This window comes from Pelodiscus sinensis, chromosome 7 (assembly GCF_052426305.1).
Source record: "Pelodiscus sinensis isolate ZL-2025 chromosome 7, ASM5242630v1, whole genome shotgun sequence".
Taxonomy (NCBI): Eukaryota; Metazoa; Chordata; order Testudines; family Trionychidae; genus Pelodiscus; species Pelodiscus sinensis.
The window spans coordinates 77,923,690-77,935,770 of record NC_143058.1 but is presented as its reverse complement, the minus strand read 5'-3'; the positions used below and the strand labels follow the sequence as shown (position 1 = coordinate 77,935,770).

The window sequence follows — 12,081 nt, the reverse complement described above, 5'->3', positions numbered from 1 at the left end:
ACCAGGACTGGAGTGAGGACCGCCTGTGGAGCTATTTTTAGTGCCACAGTCCAGGTTCCCACGGGTAGCTCCATCTCCAGCTGGAGTCAAGTGGCAGCCATCTGAGGCACATTCCAGCTGGGGCAGCCTCAATGGAACATGCCTCATGCAGCTGCTGATTGACGCTAGCTGGCCACTCATGGGGACTGGACTGCGGCACTAAAAATAGCACCACGGGCAGCCCCAGCTCCATTCCCAGCAAGTGGTCCCTCCCCAGGAGTAGCTGGGGCCAGGGCTACAGGGACTTCTGGGGCCAGACTGCAGGCTCCAGCCTCACAAACTGGAAGGCAGAAGGTGAACTAAGGGGAAGGTGGGGGTGAGGAGAGGAAAGGGCTTGTGTTGGGGGGGAGGGGCAGGACGAGAGAAGAAAGGGGCAGGCACCAAGGGGCAGGGTGGAGAAGAGAAATGCCAGGGGGCCAAGAGGAAACAATGAGGAAAAGGGCAGGAGGGAAAAGGGGGGGGAAGATGTCAGTGAAGGTAGGAGAGGGGAGGGGACAGGGTGATGCTGGGAGCGGGGAGGGACAATGGGGGCAAGAGGGATGAAGAGGAGATAGAAGCGGTGGGTGCCTGGAGAAGAGGGGTTGAAAGGAGGGGTGAGCATGAGGAAGGCAGGGGATGAAGCAAGCCATGTGTGAGGTCACAGAGGAGCATGAGGAGAAATGGGGCAGAGGGTGATGAGAGGGTGGGCACTAGGGGGAGAGGGAAAGGAGGGCAGGGACAGTGAGGGAAGGGGGAGGCACCAGGAAGGTGCAGGTGCTAGGGGATTGCAGGGGTGAAGCAGAAGGGCAGACACTGGAGGGGAGGGATGGGCACCAGAGGAAAGGAGAGAAGAGAGAGGCAGGGCAGGTGGGTAGAGAGGGGATGAGGAGGGGTAGCTACAGATGATCAGAGTGGGGCTAGAGGAGGAGTGGGCACAAGGGGAAGAGAAGGGATGGTGCAGGGGAGAGGGGCAGGTCGCAGGAAGGCTGAGGGGGGTGAGAAGGGCAGGAGCCAGGACAGCAGAGGAGAGTGAGGGGTGGGGGGCAGCAGCACCAGGGGAGCAGATGTGGGGGGAGGGTAGGAGGCATGGCAGCAGAGGGAAAAGGGAGAGGTTTATACAATATTTATTAATAACTTGGGTGCCACCGTGGCACATCTGAACAAGCCACATGAACTCAGTGCTGGTGCACAAGACAAAATTCACTCTGCTCATGGGAGGAAACTCTTAGAGGGAACACTTCTCTTAGCTTCTCCCCCGAGTGAATCCAATGCAAACTGGGTTAGTGCCATTGCAGGATAGTTGCATGTGGGGGTCCTGTGGGGGCCGAATTCATTTCTATTGGTAGGAGGACAGTGAGAGGAGTTCTTAGAGGGGTCACACGATACCCTTTACTTCTGGTCATGTGTCCAACTTGACCCTGGGAGTACTACCTCCAGGGGTGGGACTTCTTGTGGCAGAAAGAGTGGCAAATGGGAGTCAGGGGCGTGTCTACCAGAGGTCAGGGGCATGGCTAATGTGTCCCTAATTTTGGTTCAGAAAATATCGTCACAATACCTATAATTTGGAGACATAGCTCAGTCTCATCTACACTGCAATAGGGACCTGTGCTTTAACAACTACCGAGGACTGTTATATTGTTAATCAGATTGTCAGTCCCAGTTAAGTTTGTGGTGTACAACATAAATTCAATGCTAACAAGTCTTTTAGATTTGCCATTTCTTGTGAACAATGAAATCACAAGTCCTGTTGGTTTAAAGTCTCCAGAGTGTTTTATCACAACTTGCTTGAAACAAAAGCAGTCAGTGCAAGGAGAGCAAATCTTAGGAGACAGTTAGCTCCAACTGAAGTAAAAAATGTAGCATTCTGTGCCGTTTTTAAGTTTCCCAGTTTGTTTGTTAATCTGAAGCGCAACAGTCATGGAAGACATTTCATCCTGTCCTTGGTGTGATCTTATCAGGTAAGTATCTGCAGAAACAAAAGGTTATCTTTTCATGTCCACTGGAAATAGAATCACTGAGAAGCTTTTGCTTTTTGCAGTTAGGCAAAGTTGCACTGTTTGTGGCCATGGTGCTTTGATAGCAGTACATAATCTCTCTTCATTTAAAGCCTGTTTATCATCTGCTGGAGTCATTTGTCTCCACTGGGTTAAATACCCTGATGGCTCTGCCAAAGCTACAGCAAATTAATCTGTCCCAACATGACACTATAACTGAAGTAACACATGTGATAAGCAGAGCAAACTCTTCTTTTCACACTGCTATCCAAAAAAATCAAGTTAGGTGTCAGGTGGGCACGATCAAGTCATGCCTGTACATAGGAATTTCTGGGGCTGTGTGCTTTTTTTTGTAAATGTGGATCACATGGGTGTGAATGCTCCCTAATGCCCCCCCAAGTAAGCGTGCTCTGGCCTCCTGCCCCATGCTCTGGCCGGCCGGGGTAATGCTGGGGCTGATTCCCCTCCACCTTCACCAGAAGCGAGACCGGGGGGGGGTTGGGCTGCCTTCCCGCAGACGGAGCATGCTTACTTGGGGGACCATGCATGCAGGTGCGTGTTTGCACCCTTTACACCCCACCGTGTACAGGTCTGCAAGTCATTTTGTACCTAAGAAGGCATGAAAAGATGGGTTGGCTGCTATTTCATGTGCCAGCCAGCAGTGTCTTCTTCAGCCAATTTAGAATTTTATGAGTTTAAGGGGCTTAAACTATTTCCAGATCTCTGTGATGATCAAGGGGGAGAGAAAACAGGGAGGTGGATTAAGAGAATAAAATCAGATTCCTACATCCTATTTTTTCCTAATAGGTACTTGAAACCCCCTAAAAAGTGTGACTAACAGGGGTCAGGGGAAAAAGTTATAATATGATGCAAGGTAAATTGTATTCTAGTTAAAATCATATGGTGTCAAATTCTTCAGTGTTCCTATTTACCCTGCTCAAGAACAGGAGAATTTACATTAATTTCCACTCATCTCAAATATGTAGGGTTACCATACATCCGATTTTCCTAGACATGTCCTCCATTCCACTTATTAAATCTCCAGCCATCCGACTTTTTTAAAAGGCTAAAAATGTCCAGTATTTTGCCCTGAAAAGGGGATTGGGGAGGGGGCAGGGCATGTGCCTGTCACTCAAATTGAACATTGGGAGCTGCAAGCCCAGACATTAACAGCCGCTCTGCACACACGCCCATGCTCCTGGAGGGAAAAGCAGGTGGTAACGGCAGCAGCAGCTCCAGCGAGACCCAGGACAGGTCCGATATGGGGGGTGGGTTTGGCTCCTCCCATGGAGTCACCACATTACCCTGCACCCTGCTGAGTTATGTCCCCAGCTCTGCGGGAGGGGTGGGGCACTGGGTTAGAGCAGAGGAGTTGGGGGGTGGTTGGTTCTGGGGGAGGGCAGGGGCACTGGGTTAGAGCAGGGGAGTTGGGGGGTGGTTGGTTCTGGGGGAGGGCAGGGGCACTGGGTTAGAGCAGGGGAGTTGGGGGGTGGCTGGATCTGGGGGAGGGGTGGGGCACTGGGTTAGAGCAGGGGAGTTGGGGGGTGGTTGGTTCTGGGGGAGGGCAGGGGCACTGGGTTAGAGCAGGGGAGTTGGGGGGTGGTTGGTTCTGGGGGAGGGGTGGGGCACTGGGTTAGAGCAGGGGAGTTGGGGGGTGGTTGGTTCTGGGGGAGGGCAGGGGCACTGGGTCAGAGCAGGGGAGTTGGGGGGTGGTTGGTTCTGGGGGAGGGGTGGGGCACTGGGTTAGAGCAGGGGAGTTGGGGGGTGGTTGGTTCTGGGGGAGGGCAGGGGCACTGGGTCAGAGCAGGGGTGTTGGGGGGTGGTTGGTTCTGGGGGAGGGGTGGGGCACTGGGTTAGAGCAGGGGAGTTGGGGGGTGGTTGGTTCTGGGGGAGGGGTGGGGCACTGGGTTAGAGCAGGGGAGTTGGGGGGTGGTTGGTTCTGGGGGAGGGCAGGGGCACTGGGTTAGAGCAGGGGAGTTGGGGGGTGGTTGGTTCTGGGGGAGGGCAGGGGCACTGGGTTAGAGCAGGGGAGTTGGGGGGTGGTTGGTTCTGCGGGAGGGGTGGGGCACTGGGTTAGAGCAGGGGAGTTGGGGGGTGGTTGGTTCTGGGGGAGGGCAGGGGCACTGGGTTAGAGCAGGGGAGTTGGGGGGTGGTTGGTTCTGGGGGAGGGGTGGGGCACTGGGTTAGAGCAGGGGAGTTGGGGGGTGGTTGGTTCTGGGGGAGGGGTGGGGCACTGGGTCAGAGCAGGGGAGTTGGGGGGTGGTTGGTTCTGGGGGAGGGGTGGGACACTGGGTTAGAGCAGGGGAGTTGGGGGGTGGTTGGTTCTGCGGGAGGGGTGGGGCACTGGGTTAGAGCAGGGGAGTTGGGGGGTGGTTGGTTCTGGGGGAGGGCAGGGGCACTGGGTTAGAGCAGGGGAGTTGGGGGGTGGTTGGTTCTGGGGGAGGGGTGGGGGTAGACTGGGTCAGAGCAGGGGAGTTGGGGGGTGGTTGGTTCTGGGGGAGGGCAGGGGCTGGGGGGGAGGGGCACTGGGTCAGAGCAGGGGAGTTGGGGGGTGGTTGGTTCTGGGGGAGGGGTGGGGCACTGGGTTAGAGCAGGGGAGTTGGGGGGTGGTTGGTTCTGGGGGAGGGCAGGGGCACTGGGTTAGAGCAGGGGAGTTGGGGGGTGGTTGGTTCTGGGGGAGGGCAGGGGCACTGGGTTAGAGCAGGGGAGTTGGGGGTGGTTGGTTCTGGGGGAGGGCAGGGGCACTGGGTTAGAGCAGGGGAGTTGGGGGTGGTTGGTTCTGGGGGAGGGCAGGGGCACTGGGTTAGAGCAGGGGAGTTGGGGGGTGGTTGGTTCTGGGGGAGGGCAGGGGCACTGGGTTAGAGCAGGGGAGTTGGGGGTGGTTGGTTCTGGGGGAGGGCAGGGGCACTGGGTCAGAGCAGGGGAGTTGGGGGGTGGTTGGTTCTGGGGGAGGGCAGGGGCACTGGGTTAGAGCAGGGGAGTTGGGGGGTGGTTGGTTCTGGGGGAGGGCAGGGGCACTGGGTCAGAGCAGGGGAGTTGGGGGGTGGTTGGTTCTGGGGGAGGGCAGGGGCACTGGGTTAGAGCAGGGGAGTTGGGGGGTGGTTGGTTCTGGGGGAGGGCAGGGGCACTGGGTTAGAGCAGGGGAGTTGGGGGGTGGTTGGTTCTGGGGGAGGGCAGGGGCACTGGGTTAGAGCAGGGGAGTTGGGGGGTGGTTGGTTCTGGGGGAGGGCAGGGGCACTGGGTTAGAGCAGGGGAGTTGGGGGGTGGTTGGTTCTGGGGGAGGGGTGGGGCACTGGGTTAGAGCAGGGGAGTTGGGGGGTGGTTGGTTCTGGGGGAGGGCAGGGGCACTGGGTTAGAGCAGGGGAGTTGGGGGGTGGTTGGTTCTGGGGGAGGGGTGGGGCACTGGGTCAGAGCAGGGGAGTTGGGGGGTGGTTGGTTCTGGGGGAGGGCAGTTAGAGCAGGGGAGTTGGGGGTGGTTGGTTCTGGGGGAGGGCAGGGGCACTGGGTTAGAGCAGGGGAGTTGGGGGGTGGTTGGTTCTGGGGGAGGGGTGGGGCACTGGGTTAGAGCAGGGGAGTTGGGGGGTGGTTGGTTCTGGGGGAGGGCAGGGGCACTGGGTTAGAGCAGGGGAGTTGGGGGGTGGTTGGTTCTGGGGGAGGGCAGTTAGAGCAGGGGAGTTGGGGGGTGGTTGGTTCTGGGGGAGGGCAGGGGAGTTGGGCAATAGAACTTCTGGCTTCTCTCCTTTCCTGTAGGTGGGCAGTGGGTCTGTGGGTCCAGTCTCAGCTCTGGGAGGACTGTGGGAGCTGGTGGCTAGCGGGGCGGGCAGGGGAAAGGAAGGGATTCTGGGAACTAGACTGAGCTAACAGTGGAAGAGTTCAGGAAGTTCCAAGTTTGCTTTGTTACCACAGAGGAGACACAGGGGCTGGGTACAGGAGAACTGACATTTGGAACCCAGAATTTCCTTTCCTCCAGCTAGGCAAGTAAGCAAATGAAGCATAAGGACGGGATTGCTGCAATAGTGGACATGAGAGCAGTTACTTTAGTGACCAGCTGGAAACTGGTATCTGAGCAGACTGTCATAGCAACATTGACTATTGCCTACAATCAACCATGCCTAACTCTGATCTGCACTATGCACTGACAGAAGCAGCAAAAGAGGGAAGGACTATATCAGCAGATGGATGACACTGTAGATGAGATTCCTGACCCTGACATCATTTGGATTATGGGAGATACAAATGGAAAGGCTGGTAGGAGACTTGGTAAGCAAAAAAGTAATGCTGGATCACATGGCTTCAGGACAACAACCAAGAACAGAAAAGGTAATGAACTTGCGGTGTGAGGCAAAAGCTGATTATTGGCACAAAGCCATGCACAACATTACAAGGAACATCCCAAATGATCAAATAAAAAACTAGTCTGACCCCATTAGCCTCAGTGAACGACAGAGAGTCGTTGGTGGACATTAGCCATAGGTGGTGGCAGGTATCGGAGGCATGGGAGGCTCTGCCTTCCCAACAGCCTGACATGTCCCTGTCCATGCTCCAACTCCAGGACCCCTCCTGTCTGCTGTTCCCATGAAAGCAGCTGGGGCAGGCAGCTTGAGGGCCATGGTGCTCCCTCCTGCTGTGCCTCGCCACCTGTACTCTTGTCACTGGGGTGTCTTGGTGAGGGGGGCCTCCAGGGAGGGAAGGCATTCTGGCTGGTGCTCGGACACTCCAGGGATGGGGCGCAGGGAAGCTGGAGGCACTAGGGCAGGGGCGAAAGGCCACAGTGATGGGGGCAGGGTGCTCTGGGGAGGAGCCAGTAGCCACAGTGGGGGCTTGGCACTGATGGGTGTGGAAGGGGCAAGGTGGGGGCCGGGGCTCACCTGCCACCTATGCCCTTAGCCTCTGTCAAAGTGCTGAGTGTGGCCACGATAATGAACTAGCGAAAGATTAACTAAAAGATGGGTGTAACGGGAGCCACATTTGATCTTGGTAAATTCGTAGTTCTGTGAGAGAGGCATACCAGGTGATGCTCAGAGGCTGAGTCAGGCCATTATTCTATAATGATGGATCACTCTCACTACTGACTGGATGTGAAATATTCAAGGAAACATTACAAAACATAGCAGAGGGAATTACTGGAGGGCATACGCCAACAAGGAAAAACTGGACAAGCAACAAAACAAGAACTTTACAGGAAAAAGTGGAAACAAGCCAAAACTGCTTATCATTTCAGATGCCTAATACTACTCAGAAGAAGTAAAAAGAATTATGTGAAAGACAGAGGGTGTAAATGGAATGATTTAAAGACAAATGAAATTAAAAGGAGAATAAGATGTGAAATCAAGACACAGAAAATTGGCTACAACTGAAAAGATTAAGATGTCAGGGACACTGCTATAGACAAACACAATACCAGAGAAGATAATGCAAACAAAGCCAAGGTCCATCTGACCTAGAGGCAGACCTTTGACTAAATGATAGGACATCGTGCCCAGGGATATGACTTGAGTTTCATGGAGGAACAATGGAACGGACAGGAATGAATGGCAATGCTTAAGAGCTGAAGTTCACAAACTCAATGCAAGCTCATCTCATCTGAGGAAGTGGGTTTTACCCTCAAAAGCTCGTGATTCTATCTGTATATTTTTGTTAGTCTCTTAGGTGCCACAGGACTACTCGTTGTTTTTAAAGCTTCAGACTAACATGGCTACCTCTCTGAGACTCTTCTCTCCAAGGTAAGTAAGATCACGATAATACTATGAATCTGAAGAATTACCAGGACTCGCTGAACCGCGGCAAGCCCCGCTTGCCAGCCACGCTGTCCGGCCATCTGCGCACGCGGAGATCATTCTGCGCATGCGCTGATCGCCCGAACCCGGCTCTATTTGTCGAGTCCTAAGAATTACTATAAATGAAAAGAAGGAATAACTGAATTTTAGATAAGAATGCAGAGAAATAGTTTGGGATGGACAATTCCTATTTGGAATTAAATAGCTCCATCTTTTACCTTTGGCAAAGGATGTGAAGGATAACAAGAAAGGTTTCTAGGGGCATGTTAACAAGAAGAAGGTGATCAGACAGGGTGCGGGACCCCTAATGGATGAAGGAGGTAACCTACTGACAGATGATGTGGGGAAAGCTAAAGTACTCAATGCTTTCTTCGCCTCTGTATTCACGGACAAGGTTGGCTCCTGGACTAATGCGCTAAGTGACACAAGATGGGATGAAGATGGACAACCCGTGGTGGGTAAAGAACAGGTTAGGAACTATTTAGAAAAGCTAAACGTACATAAATCAATGGGTCTGGACTTAATGCATCTGAGGGAGTTCACAAATGTCATTGAGGAGCCTTTGGCCATTATCTTTGAAAACTAGTGGAGATCCAGAGATATCCCAGATGACTGGAAAAAGGCAAATGTAGTGCCCATCTTCAAAAAAGGGAAGAAGGACGATCCAGGGAACTATAGGCTGGTCAGTCTCACCTCGGTTCCTGGAAAAATCATGGAAGGGATCCTTAAGGAATCCATTTTGAGACACTTGGAAGAGAAGAAAGTGATCAGGAATAGTCAGCATGGATTCACAAAGGGCAAGTCGTGCCTGACCAATATGATTAGCTTCTGTGATGAGGTAACTGGCTCTGTGGACATGGGGAAGTCAGTGGATGTGATATACCTTGACTTTAGCAAGGCTTTTGATACCATCTCCCACAATATTCTTGCCAGCAAGTTAAGGGAATGTGGATTGGATAAATGGACGGTAAGATGGATAGAAAGCTGGCTAGAAGGCCAGGCCCAGCGGAGTTCAATGGCTCTAGCAGAGTTCCCCAACGTTCGGTTCTAGGACTGGTATTGTTCAATATCTTTATTAATGACCTGGATGAGGGGATGGATTGCACCCTCAGTAAGTTTGCAGATGACCCTAAGCTAGGGGGAGAGGTAGATATGCTTGAGGGCAGAGACAGGGTCCAGAATGACTTAGACAAATTGGAGGATTGGGTCACAAGAAATCTGATGAGGTTCAACAAGGACAAGCGCAGAGTCCCGCACTTGGGACGGAAGAATCCCAAGCATTGTTTCAGGCTGGGGACAAACCCGCTAAGTAGTAGTTCTGCAGAAAAGGACCTGGGGATTACAGTGGATTAGAAGCTGGATATGAGTCAACAGGGTGCCCTTGTGGCCAAGAAGGCTTAATGGCATATTAAGGTGCATTAAGAGGAGCATTGCCAGCAGATCCAGAAATGTCATCATTCCTCTTTATTCGGCTTTGGTGAGGCCGCATCTGGAGTATTGTGTCCAGTTCTGGGCCCCCCACTACAAAAAGGATATGGATGCACTGGAGAGGGTACAGCGTAGGGCAACCAAAATGATTAGGGGGCTGGAGCATATGACCTATGAGAAGAGGCTGAGGGGTATTGGGTCTGTTTATTTTGCAGAAGTGAAGAGTGAGGGGGGATTTGAGCAGCCTTCATCTTCCTGAAGGGATGTTCCAAAGAGGATGGAGAAAGACTGTTCTCAGTAGCGACAGATGGCAGAACAAGGAGCAATGGTCTCAAGTTGTGGTGGGAGAAGTCCAGGTTGGATATTAGGAAAAACTATTTCACTGGGAGAATGGTGAAGCACTGGAATGGGTTACCTAGGGAAGTAATGGAGTCTCTATTAAAGTCTCGGCTTGACAAAGCCCTGGCTGGGTTGATTTAGTTGGGATTGGTCCTGTCTAGAGCAGGGGGCTGGACTTGATGACCCTCTCACGTCTCTTCCAGCTCTATGGTTCTATGGTACCTGCTTCGATCTCCCAGCCATCTAAAGTTAAATGAAGAGCAAGATGTTCTTTCAGGTCAGATTTGGAATATTTGAAGTTTGCCATAAGCAGACTCTGTCAAATTAGGGTGAATGTGGGCAGAACTTGTATTTCTAGTATAGTTCCCGGCTAATGAAAACACAATTTGGAATCTAAGTGTTTTTTTTTTTCTAAAGCAATCTATCTAAAATAGAAGGAACACCTAATATTACTCATCTGTTTGATGGAAGGTGACAGATTGCATTAGATATCTTTCAGGGTGGATTGATTTAAAATCAAGGCGATTTAAATCACCAAGAAAAAATCATTCATTTAAGTCAAGTTTCCTACTGATATTTTGTCATGTATTTCTTAAACCATTATGCAAATCCAATCACTAAAACATGCTAATTTACAATGCAGCACAGCATTTTACAATGTCTAAGAGGTTTATTTTGTGTAATTTTTTTAGATTACTTGATTTTATTAATTTAGGAAAGAGTATATAATACTCATTCATTACCTGTGTCAAGCTGCAGAGCAGCAGCAGAACATTAGAAATGTTAAAAACTAAATTACACACACAATAGCACTTATATTTTATTAAACTAAATCTTAAATGTTACATAAATGTTTCGCATTTGCCGCGGTCTCCTGAGTTGTGAACTGCTGACTGTCCTTAAACTCTTTTTTTTTTTTTTTAATTTTCAGATTGCATTAACTGTAATAGACAAGTCATCAGAATACTAAGGGCACATCTAGACTGCCTGGAGCTTTCGAAAGAAGATATGCAAATTCGGCACAAATTTGGAAAAGGTTTTTCGAAAAAAAGCAATCTAGACACGGTTCTTTTGAAAAAAACTCCCCTTTTTTGAAAGAACCTTTCTTCCTAAAAAAATACAGTGTACAGGGTTTTTTCGAAAAAGGGTTTTTTTGTTGTGTTTTTTTTTCGAAAAAATCGTGTCTAGACTGCTTAAAAAAAAACAAAACAAAAACCTCTTCTGAAAATTGGATTGGAAGAAGATATGCCTGTGTCTTCCTTTGCACATTGCTTTAGTCTGCTGAGAAACAGAAACTGAAAACGCAGAACTTTCATGAAGCAAGAACTCATTGTTAGGCTACAGCCATCAATTCATGTTTATGAGACTGTAAGTGTAGATGTGTGTAGCATGTTTGTGATGAGATTTAATTGTAACAGTTATTTTTAAATATTTGGACTAAGATGCTATGTGAACCAAAGGATTTTGTTATCCTCTGAAACATCAGTGCAAATTTCTTAGCAAAGCTTGACATGCTTAATAAAAAATATTTTGAAAATAATCTTGTTCTGAGACAAAAGAGATTTATTTCTAAGGTCTCACTGAAGGAAATGACAGAATTCTTCTTTCAGCTCCAGTGTATTTGGGTTCTTGTTCTGCAAAGAGCTGACATTGTTACCCAGAGGTTCATATTTATGGCACTGGAAATGTGCTCTTAACCCGATTACAACTAGTAAAGTAACCAGTACCAATCCAGGATAAACCAATATAAAATAGAAAACTGCAATCCTGTGGAAGGGACAAGTGGAAAGAAACAATCAAAGTCTGCTTAGTCTTCCACCTCCATGCAGAATGAGCATGCGTTTACAGATGGAAATCATTGAGGTAAATGCTGAGGGACAGGCAGGCCTGCTGCAGTCAGAGAGACTGCTAAAACCAAAAACTCTAGTAACAATTCCTTCACATTCCCTTAGGCCAAGAGAGTAGGAAGAGAGACCAGAGTGAAGGCTGAAATTATTAGGTGGCCTTATATTTACAAGAGACAAGAATGCTCCTCCACACTTAAAGGTGAAATACACAAAAAGAAGAAGGATGCTTCCTTCAATTTACCTGTTCACGTACATTGCATCACCTGCTCAATGGACAAAAGCTCCTCTCCTCGCCTCTAGGCATCAGATTTATTGTTTGCACTTTGTGTGTTTGTGTTCTCTGGCAATACTGCAAACAGATGACTGACATAGAACAATACAACTGCAGCTTGCACCATTTCTACACAAGCAACAGGATAGCTACTTTTTCTCCCCCAGGAAATGATAGCATGCATGCCTTGAGTACAAACACAGACAGAAGGCAAATTAGATTTTGTTATATAGAGGCAACAGCCATAGCTAAGTAGTTGTAGCAATACTCCTTGGCTACGTCTAGACTGGCATGATTTTCTGCAAATGCTTTTAACAGAAAAGTTTTTCCGTTAAAAGCATTTGCGGAAAAGAGCGTCTAGTAGAAAAGAGCGTCTAGCTTGTGTAGAATTGGCACGGACGCTTTTC

General features: G+C 50.0%; 1 protein-coding gene and 1 long non-coding RNA gene across 11 annotated transcripts in view; one reads left to right on the top strand and one right to left on the bottom strand.

Annotated features, from left to right (window-relative positions):
* Positions 1-10,621, top strand: part of LOC149524100 (uncharacterized) — a 31,539-nt gene extending 20,918 nt beyond the window's left edge. Inside the window, exons 2-4 of the long non-coding RNA XR_016350114.1 lie at positions 6,155-6,332; positions 9,760-9,833; positions 10,488-10,621. This is a non-coding gene — a long non-coding RNA (uncharacterized LOC149524100). The remainder of the gene's footprint in view (positions 1-6,154; positions 6,333-9,759; positions 9,834-10,487) is intronic.
* Positions 1-12,081, bottom strand: part of PLEKHM3 (pleckstrin homology domain containing M3) — a 173,681-nt gene that overhangs the window by 104,109 nt on the left and 57,491 nt on the right. The window lies entirely within an intron of this gene.